The following is a 5245-nucleotide window of genomic DNA, read 5'->3' as shown; positions in this document are numbered from 1 at the left end:
TGCAGGTATTTTACAAGTTAGCCTAGTCGGAGACATTAGTCTGGGCAACGTCGGGGGAGAAAAATTTCTCTAAACCCCAAAAAAAAAGAAAATACCTCTTATTCTCCCAACCCAAAAGACCTTGAACCACCCTCATGGAGGACCCTTGTAGCCCCTGTGTATGAGTACATTTTTTCTTCATGTTTCCACGTAAACGTACTATCCAGTGGAAATTTAAGGTTTTTGGATTGGTAAGTCTCCGACTTAATGTCTGGAGGAGATTACAGAAAACAAGGAGGTTGGTACAAGAGTCCAATGGGGAGCAGAAAATGACGGGTGGACTTGGAAGAAGGATATTTACGCACCGAAAGACGGGCAGTTGACCCACAACAGCGGGACTTTCCTTCAGCAGGCTGAGCATCTAAAACGTCGGCCGCAAGTGGTGCGGGGTAGTGCGGATGGTGGTGCCCGAACGAAGTAGTACCAGTTTGGCGCTACGGCTATTGGGCCAACTCCACCAATCAGGAGGAGACAGCCACGGACATTGCCGTTCGAAAGCGCTGGAGACGCTGTAGTACATATGCCAGGCCTGTAGATGGTGCTGTTCTCACAGAATCAGCCCATGCAAAGACAGTGTTAAATTGAGCGAAATGAGGAATGGCTAAAATGCATGATCTGTTTGGTATTTTGAAAAATAAAAAGTATAAATATGCCTTATATAGGTATGGTCCTACACTATATTATTCAAATATAGCATGATAGGTCCACTTTCAATGTTAACAGTATCCAAATCACTTACAAAAACTACTTTTCGATTTAGCACAAGTAGTTTCTGGGAATAGAGATACGTTTAGTTTACCAGGGTTTTAAGAAAATCCACTTCTTAAATGTCACATATTTTTAATTCCTTTTTGTTGTATTTTATTTTCCTGTTTTTGAATGTAGAAGTTATGCATATCATTGTCTTATGTGTGGCACCAAGAAGGTGTTGGAAACTGCTGTTATTCCGGTCAGTGGATTATCCAGAGTGACTGGGGCATTGTTTCTTAGTTTCTTGGAATGAAAGACGTCACTAAGTTACTTTCCCTGTAATACGCAGGAAAATGAATTCAGAATTTGGACTGGGAATCACTTATAAGCAGTGTAGGGAATACAGTCTTAAAAGGAAAAAGCTGAAAGCTCTTCCCCTGTCAAAGGTCACGTTGTTCCGAGGATTTCTCACCAGACAGCTGAGGCCAGCAGGATGTGGCTGTTGTGTTGGAAATAGTCGATGGGGCTGCTTCCAAGCAAGATGTCTGCCAGGATGTAACTTCCAAAGCAGTAGAGCATGGCACAGAGCCAGGAGGCCACGGGACTTCTGCGAGAAACCTCCACCGAGCCTGCAACACAGATAATTTAAATATCACAGTTTGTGGTTGAGAAGGTCTGTCAGTGTGCGTATGAGTAAGGTTGAGGGCATTAATGCACTTAGTGTTTGATATGTCTGTAGTAGTGCTAGTAGTAGTAATATGCATTTTAATTAATATAAGATGTCAACTTGTTAAAGCATTAATAATAGTGAACAAAATCCCCCAAAAGAGTATGAAGAAATAAACAGGTTAGCTAGTGTGGAAAAAGTTTCAAACATGGTTGATGTATAATTTCATAATGTTTGGGGCTTAAGAATTTTTTACTAGCTTCATTTCTCTGACCAAAAGAAAATCTTTATTAATCTTTGTTATTTTAAAGTAAGTCATCAGGGTCATTAAAGGTAATTTCAAGAACTGTTAGCGAGGACCCTTAACAGTCATTATCAGAGGATACCTCATGTGTTTATGTGCTATATCTCTGTACACGCCCAATCCACTAGTTCAGTGCACGCCCTGATAATCCACTCTTTATTTATCATAACCTAATATGGACTCGGGACTTCTCCAGTCATTTATGAGTTGTCAGTTAAACAACTCAACAGATGACAGAGTCTTTCAAAAAACAGAACAGACAGATCAAATTAAAAGCCCACGATGTACACTTCCTTTTTCTCGTATTAATCAGTAACTATAAACACACTCCTATTTTCTTTTTGAAACTGTAACCAAACTAACCCTTAATCTTTAACCTTTTCATATTGTGACATCAGTGTCCAAACTTAATGAATCCAAGTTTATTCATTCTTGTTTCTTTTGGTATATTTTCAGGCCTTGTCCCTGTTACTATGATCTTTCCAACAGGTTGGGGGTCTCAGTCTTGCAAAATCTTTAAAGCCAATAATACGATAACCCTGTAAACCACTGACTCTTGAACGCTACGTTTGTCTGTGCCTTTCTTTAGTCTTTGTCATCCATACTGTACTTGTATTATGTTGGTCTCTACACACAACATCTACTGAATGCTTTTCTACCTGTTGAGAAATCCTCTTTCTCAGTCTCTCTTTCTCAGTTTTCTTCCATTCTTCTCCCACATTTTTTGTTGAGTTTTTCTTTATTTAAATCAAGGCTCTAGTCTTATAACAGATTGTAATGCAACTTGAGTGACATTTGTGATAATGAGCTATATAAATAAAATTGCCGGATTTGGACATGTTGTTTGTGCCTAATTGGCTGGCAGGTAACCATTACAAATGCAATTATCAAAACACTTAAATAATAGCTGCAGTCAACAGTTTGACCCTATCTCTAAATCAGTATGCAAGGTATGCTAAACTGTTGCTAACTTTGGCAAAGATGTTAATGTAATCCAATCTATTAAGATAATGGGTCTTAATCTGAAAAGTAATGAGCAACGACAAGTGTCAACCAAATCTAGAAATGAGTGAAAAGAACAAAATGAAATGCGGAATGGGAGTATAACGTACAAGGCATTAAGTGTTAATATTAATGTGATGTACAAGTACCCCAGATATCTACTTTAGAGCAGTTTTTGAATACATTTACTCATTTACTTTTCTTCTCCTGAGGTGTCCTGATATAAAAACAACTAATGTAGAAGATGAAACACAATAAGGTAAACTCTTTTAATGGTGTATACAGTCTAAACCTTACCATGATCACCTAAGATAAGTAAGAAGTGATTCCAACTGTGTGTATGTTTCCATGTGGGTAGAAACTTCTGGGTGTTAACTCTGTTAGAGAGTTTAGTAAATGAGAAATGGAGATGTGAATTTGTGCGGCTGCTTCACTGCACAAATCTCCCACAACAGGTGGGTGTGGGTGTCAGGGTGAGACTGGCACAGTTTGAAAGCAATCTGATCCTGAGAAATGCCGCACTATAAATATATTCTGCTCAACTGCTTCTCTTGCCTTGCAACTGTCAGGCCTTAACCTCTGANAATCAACTACTCATGGTTAAACATGGTGACGCAGAGATCAGGTAACAGACGTGACAGCGGCACAGCAACACCAAACACGGAGCAGTCTGCTTTATCCACCAACAGGTGGATAAAGCAGACTGCTCCGTGTTTGGTGTTGCTGTGCCGCTGTCACGTCTGTTACCTGATCTCTGCGTCACCATGTTTAACCATGAGTAGTTGATTCAAGTAGTAGTAGTAAAAAAACACATATATACAATACACTAATTACCAGACATCTAGTTTCCAATGCAAGTTAATGGAAACACGTCTTATTGGGCTTAAGTACGTCATAGTATGACATAGTATGAAGTTGGAGTACCACTTCCTAGGGGAGGTTAATGCAATAAGTTTGACAGTGATTGTACTGACCAACATTCAAAGGTAGAACGCAGTAGGCCGAGTCAGCCAGCGTGGGCTTGAACTCCAGTGCAGGTTTCTCCAGACGGAGGATGTGGGAGAAGATGTACTGGTGCAGGCGGGTGATGAGGTCCAGCTGGGCGGTGGTCAGCGTGAAGCCGGACTTCTGCAGCTCGATGGAGATGGTCACCTCACCCGAGCGGGTGTACACCGGGAAATGGGGGATCTGGACAGAAAAGAAGCATCAGCTACCATCTACAACCAATGACAGCCATTTCTCTCTTTCTTTCCTTAAGAGTCTGATGTGAGAGAATAATGGGAGGTGACGTACTCGAGGTATGGGTTTGGCAGTCAGGATGCCGAAGCACCTGGTGGTGTCCTCCGGTGGGTACAGCCTCCTTCTGCGAAAGTTGAGTTCATCAGGGAGGGGGGTGGTGAGCACCATCCCGACCACATATAGGTAGTACGTCTGCTCTGGCACTGCGTAACTGTCCTGCAGACACTCAGGTATCTGAGGAGGAGAAATGAAGCAGAAAAACATTGAACAATTCAACAGGATGCTCGCCGTTTGTAACAAAATAGTAAGCACGTCATAAATAATAAGACGTCATTAAACATTTGGAACATTTCTAATGTTTTTAGAGCGATAGGAAGATAAACATGAATGCCAAGACCCTAAAGGGGGACCTATCATGCAAAATGCACTCTTGTACGTCTTTTATACATTGTAGGAGCCATGAAACGTGTTTAGTAATCCTTTATGTTTTAATATAAGATATTTTTTTGAGTACTGGCTTGGGTCACATGGATATGGGCGGCACTCATTATAATCCTGTTCACTTGCGTGAGGTGTGTGTGTGGAAGAGAGGGTGACACAGGGCCGTTGTACTTTTTTATTGACCGCAAGATTTACGATTGCTTTGATTATTATAACAATGTGTATGTCTGATCACCGAGTTTTTTGTGATTAAACTACAATACTATGAAACAGAGCTTTTGATCTCAGCAATTCCTTTTTTTAACGTGTCATACAACATCAAAAAGGCCCGGCCTCAGCGACTTTGTTTCCTGCTGTCGCTATATTTTGTCAACAAAAAAGACAAGCACACAAGACGTAAGGCGATCATCTTCTAGACCCTCCAGAAAAACGCGATTCTGCGATTGCAGAATTTACCGCATAATCAGCAAACTGGCGCAGATTTTTAAAAGGCCGCATATTTATCAAAAGGCCGCATAATCCCCGCATTTTTCCACACAAAGTTGAGAGAAAAAAAGTGAACTCGTCTTGACGTGACGTCATCAGCTCGCGCATCACAGAATGTAAACATCACTGTATAGAGTGAACGTGTGGAGCTCACACGATAGAGATCCGATGGAGTGAAGCAAACGAACATCGGGTTAGCTTTCCCCAAAACCTCCAACTACGAGTGGAAGCTAAAAACGAATACGGAGGTTGGTTATATGTCTGACACCGAGGTGTGTGTCAACGTACCCCACGTCTTATCAAAGGGGGGTGAAAGAACGGCGCAGAAATCATCATACAAGCAGCCATTTCTCTACACTAAATCTAAAAAAGTAGAA

The 5245-nt window shown here is 41.1% G+C and overlaps 1 protein-coding gene across 1 annotated transcript in view; it reads left to right on the top strand.

Annotated features, from left to right (window-relative positions):
• tmem38a (transmembrane protein 38A) overlaps positions 1 to 5245 on the top strand; it is a 12626-nt gene that overhangs the window by 3243 nt on the left and 4138 nt on the right. The window lies entirely within an intron of this gene.

Source organism: Notothenia coriiceps, unplaced genomic scaffold (genome assembly GCF_000735185.1).
Source record: "Notothenia coriiceps isolate Sejong01 unplaced genomic scaffold, NC01 NC01_scaffold00030214, whole genome shotgun sequence".
Classification (NCBI taxonomy): domain Eukaryota; kingdom Metazoa; phylum Chordata; class Actinopteri; order Perciformes; family Nototheniidae; genus Notothenia; species Notothenia coriiceps.
This window is presented reverse-complemented; position numbering and strand designations above follow the sequence as displayed.